The sequence below is a fragment of the Oratosquilla oratoria genome, chromosome 12, assembly GCF_046742065.1.
Source record: "Oratosquilla oratoria isolate Oo_2021 chromosome 12, ASM4674206v1, whole genome shotgun sequence".
Lineage (NCBI taxonomy): Eukaryota > Metazoa > Arthropoda > Malacostraca > Stomatopoda > Squillidae > Oratosquilla > Oratosquilla oratoria.
The window spans coordinates 66,670,340-66,685,738 of record NC_134788.1 but is presented as its reverse complement, the minus strand read 5'-3'; the positions used below and the strand labels follow the sequence as shown (position 1 = coordinate 66,685,738).

At 41.5% G+C, this 15,399-nt stretch overlaps 1 protein-coding gene across 1 annotated transcript in view; it reads right to left on the bottom strand.

Annotated features, from left to right (window-relative positions):
• LOC143031963 (uncharacterized) overlaps positions 1-7,122 on the bottom strand; it is a 41,179-nt gene extending 34,057 nt beyond the window's left edge. Inside the window, exon 1 of the mRNA XM_076196364.1 lies at positions 6,976-7,122. The gene's annotated coding sequence lies outside the window, so the exon portion shown is untranslated. The remainder of the gene's footprint in view (positions 1-6,975) is intronic.
• Between the last annotated feature and the right edge of the window lie 8,277 nt (positions 7,123-15,399).

The following is a 15,399-nucleotide window of genomic DNA, read 5'->3' as shown; positions in this document are numbered from 1 at the left end:
GAGAAAAATGAGCTAGAAAACTCCAATAAACAAACCCAAAACAGACCCAAATAAACGGATGCTACTATTCTCACAAATTATTCTGATACCAAAACCAGGGAAGGGTATCACAGGAGAGCTGAGAAATCGTAAGTAGAAAATGCATTTTTTCTATCAGGTCGGGTAGCGACGTTAAACGTATTGTGGCATCTCAGCTGCCGATGCAAACATGTCCATTGAATCATCTTTGCATGCTTTATCATAATCTAAACTGGTACTCTAACCTAATGTAAGGTAGTGTAATCCAGTTATATCTTGCTATTGAACATTGTGTGAATAACTGCATTTGTTGATGTGTCATTCCTTGGGCCGCTATATTGGATTTCCGCCATATTGGCTAATCAAGGTAATAGTTATTTCGTAGTTCTCCCAACTTTCCGATGCTTGAAAAACGAAGTCTAGGGCACTTCCAACCTCTCAGGTCAATTTAGCACTACGTCTCCAAAAGTGTTGTTACAATGTGTGTATGGACTTGGCTACACACTTTTTGGCCCGATTTCCTGGGACAAAATAGACCTGATTTGGTACCTTTCAAAATGCAATATCTCGGGAAATAGGGCAGCTAGATGGATAATTCAAATTGCATTGTACTCAGTCACTTTCTGCATCCCATGAGAACTACTTCAACTCAAATTTCAGGAACTCCATTTTCATGTTGATCTAGCTATCTATGTAAGATTACGTAAGTGAATATTAAGAAAGTTTTTACTCACAAGAATATCACCATCAGTGCACACTGAATTCAGAGTGAACTTCATAAATTATTCATTTTCATACTCCAGATCATGTTAATTTGAGGTATTTACATATGGGCTCAAAATACTTAGAATGATAAGAGCTAGCCAATGATATTGGTAAGAATTGCAGCTGTGAGAACAGCAAACATCTCTATACCGTACAAAAATGTTTGCCAGTCTCAATTTTCTAAAAATTGCTGCCAAAATATATATCAATTTGCACTACTTATAAATAGGGTTCACAATACTCAATGATAAATGCTAGCCGATAGAGGTAAGAATTGCACATGCGAGACCTAACATAACCTAATCTTACCCCTTGGCAGCAATGTGCACATCCGCATGCAGTGCCACCATCGTGGACGGAACATTTCCACTGACAGTTTTAGCAACCCATTCGAATGGGTTCTCCTCAGTTTGAGCTCTGTTAGCATTCAACTCCTATGCAGGTAGTTCAAAATATCTTCCTGTCCTAGAGGTTTAGATGCAGTTTCCAAAAAACTGATGGAGCTTCACTGATTTAAACATAAATTTGGATCACAGCAGTGGCAATTTAGTATTCTAAGTGGAAATCTAAAGGGAAACTATACAATAACTTTTTAATGTGATATTCGTGTTTTCCCAGAAATGAGTGACTTCAAGATTGTTGTTCATGATGCGGCTGCACATTTGCCGCTGGAAAACAAGTTTTGGAGTGTCAGGTTTTGCCGGTAGATGCCATCTAGCAGCAATCCTTCTATTTTTGAGGAACTGAATCTAAACTTTTTGAACAGGAAGACATTTTGAACCACATGCCCATGCATCAAATGCTACCGAAGTTAAACTCAGGAGAACCTAGTTGAATAGGTTGCTCAAAATTGCAGCAGCAATATTTAAAATTCCAACTGCAATGGTGACGCTCCCCGTGAACTCACGTGTGCAGTCTTGATTGTTGCCATGGCAACATGATCAGTGTTAGTAAGAATAGCAAAAAAGGAAGGTCCTACATTGTTTATGACATGCTCAGGTGATTTGTTGAGCCATAAAACCTTCATATGCCAAGTTGCATGTCAGTTGAGCCAGCGGTTTGGATTTATGGATGATTATCTCTAAATTGACAATACCTGTAGTTGCCATGGCAACATAATAGGTGTTAGTAAGAATAGTATAAAAGGAAGGTCTTATATTGTTTTAGACATGCTCAGATGATTTGTTGATCCATAAAACCTTCACATGCCAAACTGTTGCATGTCAATTGGGCCAGTGGTTTGGATTTTATTGATGATAATCTCTAATCTGATAACATAATAGTAGCCATGAAAAGACAAATTTGGTATGATGGAGATGTCCCAAATTGTTTTCGACATGCTCAGGTGATTTGTTGACCCATTAAAACCAAGTATTCCAAATTTCAATAAAATTGGACCAGTGGCTTAGAGTTTGTAGGTACAGGTAATCCTCGTTTTACGCGGGTTCACATTTACGCGATTTCACATTAAAGCGGTGTCCAAAACTAGGGGGTATTCCTCACATTACACAAATTCCTCAGAGTAACGCGAAATCCGGAAAGTTAAAATACGCGGGCTGCGATTTAGTTCCGTAAGGCAGCCGCTAGGTGATGCTAGCTGATTCCAGCCTCCGCATCCCTCTCGCCACCAAGCTCCATTGTTTACCAACGCTTCGTTGTGTCAGCATCTCTGTGTTCATCCAAATCATCAGTGTTCTTGTTTACCATGGCTCCCAAGCGCCCAGCGACATTTCCAGCCTGTGATGGTAGGCAGAAGAAAGCAAGGAAGACATTGACATTGGAGCAAAAGCTGGAAGTTCTGGACAGGTTAGATAAAGGGCAGAGAAACAATGTGATTGTGGCGGCAATGGGCCTCAGCGAGTCTATGGTGAGGACCATAAAACAAAACTCCACCAAGATTCGTGAAGCTGCCAAATCAGGAACGCCTCTACAAGCTAACAAGTCATCATATTCTCACCCTATGGAGATGGAAAGGATGGAGAAGATGCTTGCAACTTGGATTGAGCATCAAAATAAGACTCGTGTGCCGGTTAGCTTGGCGCTGATTAAGGTGAAGGCGCTGTCTATTTATGACAGCATTGAAGGGGACAAGAAGCCTTTTTCTGCCAGCAACGGGTGGTTTAATAAATTTCAAAAAAAGGCACAGTTTTCATAATTTGAAGTTGGTTGGGGAAGCTTCTTCAGCTGATGCTCGAGCTGCAGCCGAATTCCCAGAAGAGCCCAAGAAAATTATAGAAGACGGGAAATTATTCATCAAAGCAAGTGTTCAACATCGACGAAAACCGGCCTCTATTGGAAGAAACTACCCAACCGCACCTACATCTCCAAAGAGGAAGCTTCTGCCCCCGGATTCAAGGCATCTAAGGACCGCTTAAACGCTGCTGTTGGGGGCCAATGCAGAGGGCGACTACAAACTCAAGCCAGCACTTGTGTATCACTCAGAGAATCCCTCGAGCCCTCAAGGTAAGAGTTGTAAAACTAACCTTATTCCATGTTACCATTTTCTATGCAAAAGATTGTGCGAATGAATTTTTTTAGACCGTATAAAATCTTACGTTTCTTTTTTTTTTGCCAGGGTTACGACAAGGCCTTCCTGCCAGTTTATGGTACGCCAATACGAAAGGCTGGATGACTGGGTCGGTGTTTTGCGATTATTTCAAGAATAAAACTGCACAGGGAGCTGGAGGTGTACTGCAACAAAGAAAACATCCCCTTCAAGATCTTGTTGATTGTGGACAACGCGCCAAGTCACCCAGCATACCTGGCCGATATCAGCAACAACATCAAGATCGTGTTTTTACCGCCAAACACGACCTCGCTCATCCAGCCTTGTGACCAAGGGATAATCTCGACATTCAAGGCGTATTATCTACGTTCAACATTGGCGAACCTTGTGAAAGTGACGGAGCAACAAAACATCTCAGTCCTACAAAAATGGCGGCAGATCACGCTAAAAGAAGCTCTCAACTACAACAATGAATCTGGGAGTGAAGAGCCAACATCATGCTGCAATGGAGTCTGGAAAAAATTGTGTCCTCAATTCGTCCACGACTTCAAAGGATACAGCATAGACGACAATGTAGCCAAGGCCAACGTTAAAAGTCTGCGTCTAGCACAGCAAGTTGGCTTCGAGGATTTGGAAGAGGAGGACATCGACAACTTGCTTCAGTCTCACACACAAGAGCTCTCCAATGAAGATTTGTTTGACATCGAGAAAGAGAGTGAAAATGATGGAGGAGAAAGAGGAAGCAGCAGCAGCAGCAGCATCACCAGGACCACAGCGAGCCCTCACAGCTGCCAACTTGTCTGAGTGTATGGACTCGTTGATGCATGCAATGAGGGTCATAGAGGAGAATGATCCTAATGTCGAGAGGAGCAGCACCATCATACGACGTGTGATGGAGAACATGGCTTGCTATAATGCTATGTTAAAAGAAAAACAACAAAAGACAAAACAACAGCCGATCACAAACTTCTTCCGACAACGCACACCAAGTCAGCTAACCAGCGAATCGGAGACAGGCACCGAATCGGAGATGGACGCTCCCGATGACCCTGCCGCCCCTGCCTCACCACAAACATCACACACACACACACCGAGTCCGATATAGCGCGCAGTGACACGTCAGGGGGTGAAGCCTAAGTTAGGAATCTACAATAGTAAACACAGCGAGCGGTGAGTGTTGTGTTGTTGTCAGTATGGAAACGTGTGAGAGCAACATCTCAGCTTGCGGGATGGTTTCCTGACCCATGATTTTTTTCATTGTCCAAGGGTAATTTTATTTTCATAAAAGTAAAAATAAAAATGAATGTAGAAAAAAACTTGAAAGAAATTTATTCATCCTTGAATCGCAATAAGCTGACGCAACAACAACAACAAAATCTTGCAGATCAGCAGATGTAATCTACTTATCAAGGCGTAAAGGCCAATTAACCAGAGATCCCAAATGTGGGTGGTAAATCAACAACAACAAGGCAGGTCAGAGGTTATATGCTTAGCTCGTGGCTCAGCTGCAGGAAGGATTATGGTATTGGAAACACTTGTAACAGCAAAGTAGTGAGTTTAATTCCTCACATTACGCGAAATTCACATTACGCGCTGCCTTTTGGAACGCATCTAGCGCGTAAAGTGAGGACTACCTGTACCCCGGAATCCGCGCGCGGCGCCACTGTCGATCATGTGTTGTTTTCATGGCCAAATGTTGCGGCCCACTAGCTTTTGTTTAGTTCAATTTTAATGCTTCCCGCGCTTTGCGCATGCGCAAGATATTCAAATTACCTTGTTGTTTTGCAAGTGTGAGGCTAATTCTTGAAATAGAAACAATTTTTCAGCGACTTAAATGGAAATTTGGTTATCAAACTCGGCAACATAGTTTTCTGAGTAAAAATATTAAGGTAAGGAATGTCTAAACATAATTTTAAGTTACATAAACAAGTTTTTCAACCTATTTTCTCCCGGAATTGAGAAGCTTAATATAATTGACTTCTTCGTGTTTGAGCTACGATCCCGGAATTTAGCTATATCACCCATGAATCTGATGCGTCCAGTTCGTGTTTGTTGTTGTTTACACATCACCATCATGCCATGTCCATGAAAAGTGTCACGACTAGATACTCGTCTTGACACACACTACTACTTGACTACTTTCTACTACTAGTATAGTCTAGTAGTAGAAGACTTCTACTACTACTTCTACTTCTACCATGAATCTGATGCGTCCAGTTCGCGTTCGATTTTGTTTACTATTACCATTGACAACCAAAATCACACAATGACGGTTTTTGCTCAAATGCATAATTCATATACAAAAAATAGCATATGGTTGCATTATTTGACCTATTTTCTTTAAAATGTGTGATTTCCATGTAGAATGATCGAAGAGAAGTTACGTTTTTATCCTCTACAAAATTATCAACCGGCAACTAACATCATTGTTTGGGTTTCGTCGGCGTTGGTTGCCGGCTGATAATTTTTCAGAGGATAAAAACGTAACTTCTCTTCGATCATTTTACGTGGAAATTATCCATTTTAAAGAAAATAGGTCAAATAATGCAACCATGTGCTATTTTTTATATATAAATTATGCATTTGAGCAAAAACCGTCATTGTGTGGTTTTGGTCGGCGTCGGTCGACTTCGGTCGGCGTTTAGCGACAGCTTCATGGTTGCCATGAAAAGGCAAATATGGTATGATGGAGATGTCTCACTTTGTTTTTGACATGCTCATGTGATTTGTTGATCCATAAAACCCAAGTATTCCGAATTTTAATAAAATTGGACCAGTGGTTTAGAGTTAATGTGTATTTCTTTACCGAAATCTTTACAAATTACCACCCTTAATTCTAACACTTTGTTATGGTAAAGTCGAGCCAAAAATGCGGGCTAAGAAAATAATTCAAAAAATCGTATCTCCCTTATTTTTCAAGCTATTTCAAAAATTTAAAAAGCATTTTGTTTCTAATAAAGTTGTCTTTCATATGCAACAATAATATAAAGGTTAATTTTTTTTTGAAAATTTTGTGGGGGTACCTAGAGTTTGTGTGTATTTCATATCCAAAATCTTTACAAATTACCACCCTCAATTCTTGCACTTTGGTTTGGTAAAATCTAGCCAAAATTTGGGATAAAAATAAATAAAAATTGTATCTCCCTTATTTTTCAAGCTATTCAAAAAATTAAAAAGTATTTTGTTTTTAATGAAATTGTCCTTCATATGCAACACAAATTTATTTATTTTTTCTGTGGCAAAAAAATTGGAATCCCAGAAAATTTCAAAATGCCATACCTCCCTTATTTTAATAACGATTTAAGACACTAAATAAGCATTTTGTTTGTTATGAAAAGGTCTTTTACCTGCAACAAGAATTAAAGGGTTAAACCAAACTTGGAATTTCGGTGCTCGTACCAACCCTTGGTTGGTAAATGTAAAGATGTTCTACTTTTTTTTTCTTATAGCTGCTGACGTTACTATTAGTTTGCAGCACTTATACCTGGAGTTCAGAATAAATTAGAATGATAAGAACTAGCCAATGCTAATGCTATTGGTAATTGCAGCTGTGAGATTGGCAAACATTTTGATAAGTATCCACGGCCATACATTTACCCTTGCTCAGAATACCATATACAGTGCGAACGAGAATGGAAGAGTAGCAAATGCACTAAGTAATCTTACCCCTATATCATTGCACTTACGAATTCAAGAAGAAGGTGCATTTGTTTAACCTGTACAAATCACAGCCACGAAAACAAGTTCTTAAAATAAATGACCGAGTGCAACTCTATGCTTGACGAGTTATGGCGCCATATGTAAACAAAAGTCATAAGGGTGGGGGTGAAAGTTCAAAGTTTTCTGTAGATCTCTATTTTAATTTTCTATATTTCATATTTTAAATATATCTAATATTTTTTCTTCAGATTATATTTCGAATTTTCTATTTTTCATTTCTATTTCATAATATTCGCATTTTCTATTATTTTGGTTTATATTACTATTTCAATTACTATTTTCTGTTTCCTATTTCTAATTTTACATCTATGTTTCATTTCTATTTTCTACTTCTATTTTCTATCTCTACAATTTTTTCTATAATTCTATGATGCAGTTGTGACTTGTGATTGCTGACACGACAGAGCAGGAGTCCTTAACACACTTTCCCATGTAGCCCACACTTATGTATTGCTGTCCTCTAGCCTCCTGGAAACCAATTCAACACTGAATAGAATCAGTTGGCATTCACTAAACACCACTAGTTTTTAATTTGAGGTCTCGATCGTAGAACACTGACTCCTTAGGAGCCCATGTCGGGACCACAGGTTGAAAACCACCGCGATAGAGGCGGTGGTTTTCTATATTTCATATTTTAAATATATCTAATATTTTTTCTTCAGATTATGTTTCGAATTTTCTATTTTTCATTTCTATTTCATAATATTCGTATTTTCTATTATTTTGGTTTATATTACTATTTCAATTACTATTTTCTGTTTCCTATTTCTAATTTTACATCTATGTTTCATTTCTATCTTCTATTTCTATTTTCTACTTCTATTTTCTATCTCTACACATATTTTCTATAATTCTATGATGCAGTTGTGATTGCTGACACGACAGAGCAGGAGTCCTTACACAATTTCCCATGTAGCCCACACTTATGTATTGCTGTCCTCTAGCCTCCTAGAAACCATTTCAACACTGAATAGAATCAGTTGGCATTCACTAAACACCACTAGTTTTTAATTTGAGGTCTCGATCGTAGAACACTGACTCCTTAGGAGCCCATGGACCACGGATTGAAAACCACCGCGATAGAGGCGGAACACGGGACTAGAAAGAAATTGTCTAAAAATGAACAAAAACAAAACTGAAGTGATGTATGTAGGACGCACAAAAGGAGGGTATAAGTATCACAGCAGGAATACTTCAGTGAAGGGTGACATTTTATGAATGATGTCAAATAGTATTCTCAACTTCGAGCTTTTGTTGTGGTTAGGTTCGCCGGACAAGCCAAGGAAATTAAACTAAGGCACACAAGATGTAACGCATACATGAATTAAATGTATACAGGACTAGAAGGTCCGGCCGGGTGGGAGCCTGCGAGTGTCGTCGTGGGCTGGGAGCGAAGGGCCACTTGAAGCTTGGAAATTCTTATTTACCGTGTCACTTGGATCTTCAAGTTCATAATAAGTGCTTTTTTATCTTTAATAGATCAATTACTTTATTGATTTAATCACTTTTATCCATAATGACTAAGGTGTTGCTTTTATCAGCTTTGGTTACGTGTAGAGATGTGCCTTCCTTTAAAGTTAACATGGCTTTAACAAAAAGATTTTTGCCAAAGGAAAGAACCTACACGAAAGAAATGTAATAGAACCTTGCTTAATATCAGGCACTTTTGATAGAAAATATAAACTTAAGCAATGGGTATTTTGTATTTGATAAATTAGTAACTCAAATGGTGACCAAGATGTTTCCGCCATATTGAACCATATGTGTTGGTCAGGTCGATGGAGGTAAGGTCACACACCCCCACACCCGCCTTGTATTGTCTCCCCCCTACGGTTGCTACCTGACACACTTAAACACAGCTCTGTATCTCTTTCAATTAGTCTGAAGATGTAATATACGAAAGTACACTCGAACCTCGAAAGCCCGGACCCCGAATGCCCGGACCCGCGTATGACCGGACGAAATGAACAAAGGGCGAACTTTTCAAGCAAAGTTCCCTATTTGTCTGGTAGGTGGCAGCGACGGCTGCACACGTGTACTCAAACCCGTCCCAGTCAAGCCGCCGCCAGGGCTGCCGTTTCGTAGAATTTTGTACCAAAATGTAGTAAAATAGCGGCATGTGGCAACCACAAGGACATGAAAATGTTTCTACATATCAGCGGGCCGTTAAAAACATTAAAAAACTCAAACTTTTGTTTAAAAATCATAGAAATAGTTATCAAATAATAAATGGTACATCAAAATATGACTTTTATTGGTAATTGTGTTACTTACAAAGTATCATACACCCACTCCCCGTTTAACGACCTACTCGATTAACGACAACTCGGAGTAACGACGGGCTTTATGACAGACCAATATTCGTTTAACGTAAATCTCCCGAAGTTACGACGTCGTGTACGATAATTAAGTTGGCTGAGGCAAATTTGTATGATGCTATAAATTAACTTGTACGGTGGATATTACCTGTGAGGTAAAGTGTTCTGAAGCTTAGGTCTACATTACCATCCTGCAAGCTGCAAAAACTACCTGGGGTACAGTATATACCGGTATTGGTAAATTTTTAGTTTCGACCAAGGGCGCAATATAGCAATAGAAAATTAATCATTGATTTTGTAAATTATAATGTATCAACGTAATATGCAATTTTGTGAGCGAAAAAAAGGTGCTAAAACAATTTTCGTAAGTAACGAAGTCATGTCGGACGAATGGTACACCATGTTTGTTATGATAGATGCAGATGTCGAAGAAATGAAAGGATGATAAATTCGTCTAACCTAAACTAAACTAACATAACCTGTGTTTGATAAATCATTACCTGCAAATTAAATGTCATCTGGCTCGTCCTCGTTGTCGTCGTCGTGAGAGACGTTGGCAGACGACAAGATGGCGTCCCGAACCTATGCTACCGACTTCGTTCATTAGCATATTTTCTTGTAGCATGGTATTTTTTACTTTAATTTCCGCCCACAAAATTGCATATTACGTTAATACATTTTAATTTACAAAATTAATAATTAATTTTCTATTGCTATATTGCGCCCATGGTCGAAACTAAAAAAAATACCACGGTATTCAATATGGAATGTCAGCATACGTGGATTTGGTCATATACGGTAATTTCAGGAACCTAACTACCGTAGATAAAAATTAAATAAAGCTTTAATGTACTGTATAAAAGAGGGAAAATACACGAAAATAAAGATACATATATTGCTGGACATTGTACATACAGTACATGTACGTATATGTATACACTTTCGCTTAACGACCAATTCGGTTAACGACGGCACGATGGTGCCAATTGTCGTCGTTAAACGAGGAGTGGTTGTACCCTCAAATATACGTTTTTACCTTGTAGAAAAAATTCTACGCTAAAGTTTCAGCTTTCTTTTAGCGATAATAATATAAGAAAAATAATTCTTATATCTTACTGAATATGTTAGCGCATGGGGGCCTTATATACATTCATGAATAATAATAAAAAAAAACGAACCAAAATTTTGTCAAAGTTTAACAAGTACTGTATATCTTGGTATGAAAGTCTGCACACGTCCGAGAAAAATGTATGCCCCGGTATGGCAACACTCCCATTCTACACGGCAGTGTAGAAAACGCGGCAACCCTGGCCACCACTGTCCCGCGTGCATACCTTCCGATATTCACAGTGTACGTAATAAAAAAAATCAGTACAGTACACTGTATATACAGTACATTTACATGCCTGTATTATAATTATTACAGAATTATTAGTATCATAGTATTATTATTACAGTATTGTTACTATTACAGTGTTAGAGTATTATTCTTATGTGTTTCTATGCCATATACATTACCAATACGTATACCGCCACAAAAATCTACGGGTGTTAGGGCGATATTTTTGATGACCGGACTTTTGGCATGACCGGACCACCCTTCCCCCAATTAGTCCGGCCTTTCGAGGTTCGACTGTACTTACTCTCTACAAGTTTCTCTTCTGCTGTGGTTATTTTACTTCACACCACACGGTCCCTATGCTATTTTTCCTGCCGTCTAACTTGTAACACAGCCAAACCGCGTCCCTCCTTCATTCCACGCACACAGACATGCACACACCCGTGGCCCTCACTACATGGCCCACGCGCACTGACCCGCGGGCAGTCCTCCCCCCTCCCCCCACCTTTTCCTGGGGTCACCAACTCCTTGTGCCTTTTGATCCCCACCTCCCACCCGGGAGGTGCCAACCGCGCGCCCCAGTCTGTGCCGCATTCACCCCCCCCCCCACACACACACACCTTGATCTCGAGATCAATTTTATTCTTCGTCTCCTCCATCTCCTACTTCATAGTCCTGCAGCCATCTCGAAGGACGCGTGTCGCGGCGGGGTCTCCGCGACACCGCCCCCTCATTCACCACCAAGTCGTGACTCTCTTCGTCATCTTCTTCGTCACTCACCACACGACAAAGATCCAAAATATGTACCGGCACTCCCTCGACAGAGGCGTTGTTCCGTGAATTCACCTCCGTTACGATTCCTCACCCGTATCTTCAAGCCAAACTCGTCTATTAACTCCCTCAGGATCCCAAGATGGCATTCCACAAGGACCTCTTCAGCTCCCTTCGTGCGTACTCTCTTCTCAGCCGTTAGCACTGAGTTCATCCACCCCACTACTGTGGCTGAGTCAGTCCTGATTTCGATCTCACGCAGCTCCCATTTCAGCGCAAAATTGACTCCCTTCATAGCCGCGTCCAAATACAATACGTTGATGTGATGATAGTTATCCTTTTTCGCTGCCACGCTCCATCTTCGTCTACCACGCCTCCTATCTCCAAGACGACGCCGGTTGCTATGCTACTAGCTCCATCGTACCACACTACGCCTGGGCCCTGTTGTGGTGCGCTCCACTGTCCTCTCACTGGATCATGTTTCATCCGTTGTACGACGTCACGTATCATCGTTAGCGTGGCCTCATCAACCTTCTCTCCCCAATCCTTCGACCCTGACCGCCTCTTTATATAGCTGCACGCTACACTGAGCCAACCGGCGATCGGGTAGTGACCCACCAATTTGCCACACAGGAAGAAGAGCTCTCGTTTGCTCATTTCGTCCGTAACCTTCGGGATCTCGTTGCTTTTCCTGAACATCAGGTTTCCAGTCCCGTCTCTCTCCAGTCGCAATCCCAACACCGCTCCCCCTTCCACCGTCCCGGCTCCTTCGCTACTCATCCGTACCGAGCCAAATGTTCCACTACGTCCGTCGCTGATACCACGCTACCATCCACACTAGTATGTCATCGAGGTACGAGTCCGTGCCCTTCTTCATCGTTTCAGTCTTCTCCAGCACGGTCTTCAGGATCCTCGGGACTGAACACAACCCAAACCCCAGTATGGCAAGCAACACGTTTTACCTTTATATCTTACTAGTTAGTACTTCCATAGCTTCTTCGCCACGTGAATTTGTAGGTAAGCCGCCCGCAGGTCTACAATCGTGGACGTTCCCCTCATTTTGGCGCCATCTGCGTAGGGTCTCATTACACAAGTCTACAAAATCATCGCCAGTATGACACCTCACGAACTGGTTTAGGTCTCGGTTGGCTGTACCACTGCCATCAAGGGCAAGATTCCACCCTCCACCGGTTCCTCCCAAGGACTCAAAATGCCATCATCATCAATCCACCGCTCTACTTCGAGGTCAAAGTCGTCCCTCACCCCCTCTCTGAGAGTCTGCTTGTAGCAGTCGACTTTGTTCTTCAAAAGAGGTGAGCCTTCTTTCAGAGACCACTCTACACTTCTGGCCATCAAATTTCGACAGGAAGTCTTCGTCCTTAATCGTGCAAGACACCGCTTTCTCGACAGAGTTAAGCTTTACGGTGGCACTGGCCTCCACGGCCCTCATTGCCATTCCTACGTCCACTTCCGACCTCAGCCGGGTCCTCGTCCATTCTCCCTTACGTGCTCGAGTCGCGTATCGCTCCAATCCTCACTTGTCCGGCGATAAACGTGACTTCTCCAAGGTGAGTAATTGCATCCATTCCCAGCACCACGTCAATTCCCAATCTAACTGTTCTAATGACGAGCACTCTTAGTAGTATCGGAATGCTCTCGACCATCATTTCAATTTCCTGGTCACCTTGGCACTTTGTCTCCCTCCCGTCGACTGTCATCAGGGCCACATCTCCCTGTCTGAACTCTTGAACCACGTCGGTCATCACAGTCGTGGTTGAACAACCGGTATCTATTAGCACCTTCGGGCGTCTTCCCCCCAGCCGGACATCCACGTCAGGAGCCTGGCGTGGGCTATCAATTCGTCAATATTCGCCGTCACCGCACTATTTATTTCCTGTAGTCCAGCGGATATGCGACCTGGAAAACCATTCACGAACACCATCCTCACTAGTTTCTCCTAGCCTTCGCCCTCGAACGTCAAGAGGCCAGCTAACCTTCTAATTTCGTTGACGAACACATCAACCTGCTCGCCTGCCCAGCCTATCATTTGCAGCTGACCAAACGCATCAAACGGACTCTCACCGAAAGCCTCTTTTAAAATTTTCTTAACCTTCCCCGCATCCAATTGATAATCGACAGCTATTTTCAGATAGATGGCCATCACGTCCTTCTCTAGATTAAGGGCAAATATGTGGTCACGTCCGTCACTACCGTAAGCTTCGCTCCCAAATCCGCCTTTTTAAGCCACCTGGCTACGACTCCATTTCCATCAAACGGCCTTAAGGTGATATTGCTCATCTTGAATGGCTCCCTGGTGCTCATCGTCTCGCCCATCTTGGTGCCTAAATAGCTTGTCAACTAAAACGGTATTTTTTTTTACTGTATTTTTGTAGAAATCCCGCTCCTGCAGTTGCTTCTGCTTCAGTCTTTAATCCTCCTTGGATTCACACGACACGGTCCCTATGCTATTTTTCCTACCGTCTAACTTGTAACACAGCCAAGCCGCGCCCCCCTTCATTCCACTCACACAGACATGCACACATCCGTGGCCCTCACTACACTTGCCCAGGCGCACAGACCCGCGGGCAGTCCCCCCACCTTCCGGGGTCACCAACTCCTCGCGCTTTTTCAGCCCCTCCCCAACCGGGGGTGCCAACCGCGCGTCCCTGTCTGTGCCATATTCACCTCATCCACACTACAGTAACATTGTTATTTATTAAATCATAGTAAGAAACATAATTCTCATATTATTACATCTTTCCCGTCAAGAATCTTATGGAATATTGTATTGAAAAGGACAATGCAACACTCCTGGGAACATATGTAATTATCGAAAAGATAAAGAAATTCTATAAATATTTGTAAAGAAATTGCAAAATTGCATCAAATCATTATAGATTTAGCCTTGTAGGGGGCTTCACCAGTCTGCCTTTAGATGTTCTAATCTCACTGAAGCTATTACTGACCCTCTAGATGTACTGTACCTTCATGTCTAGTGCACTTGTCACATAAGAACATAAGAATGAAGGAGACTGCAAGAGACCATGAAGCCTACACTAGGCAGTTCCATGTCTAATACCACCTGTCATCCTGTGGCTGGGAAAGGTGATTTACTTACTTGTTTTCTATAGAAATCCCGTTCCAGTGGTTGCTTCTGTGTCAGCCCTTAATTGTCCTTGGATACACATAGCACAGCCCCTATGGTGATTTTCCTACCATCTAACCTCTGCACATCTCCCACCTTCGTCCACTCACACACACATCCACACACCCATGGCCCTTGCCACCCACACTGACGCGTGGGCATTCCTTACTTCTGGGGTCACCGAATGTCTCTTTTACAATCAGGCCATCCTTCTAAAATAAATATTCTAAGTGTTTGAAATACACTTAGTATTGTTTTTCAGAAACTAAATTACCTGCAGCATCTAGCTGTTCATTTGTTATAAAATTTATTTGAACCTCTAAATCTTCATTTTGTATTTCTTCATCCCAGCTAACTCTACTCAGAGCATCAGCCATGTACAGTGCATATCTTTGCCTTTCTTATGTTGTACTTGCAGTGAATATTTCTGAAGTTTTAGAAGCATTTTCTGTAACCTCAGAGGGACTAAAGACGGGGCTTTCTTAAAAATACTCTCTAAGGGTCAGTTTCTACAATTACAGTACCTTACTTCTGCCATACAGATAAGAATGAAATTTTTCTGCTAGGAGTTCTTTCTCTATTTTGGGTACAATTTCTCTGAGTCTTGGTTAGGGACATGGCAGCATAGGCAATAGGGTTATGATCTTGTAAAACACATGCCGTTACAGTATATCTCAATGCACCAATGATCAAAGTGACTGGCTTATAAGTATCATATCTCAAAACTGGTGCTTCACTGACCATGTTTTTAAGTTTTTGAAAACGTGTCTCTTGAGCTCCTTCCCACTTGAAATATTTTCCCTTCTCTAGCAAACCT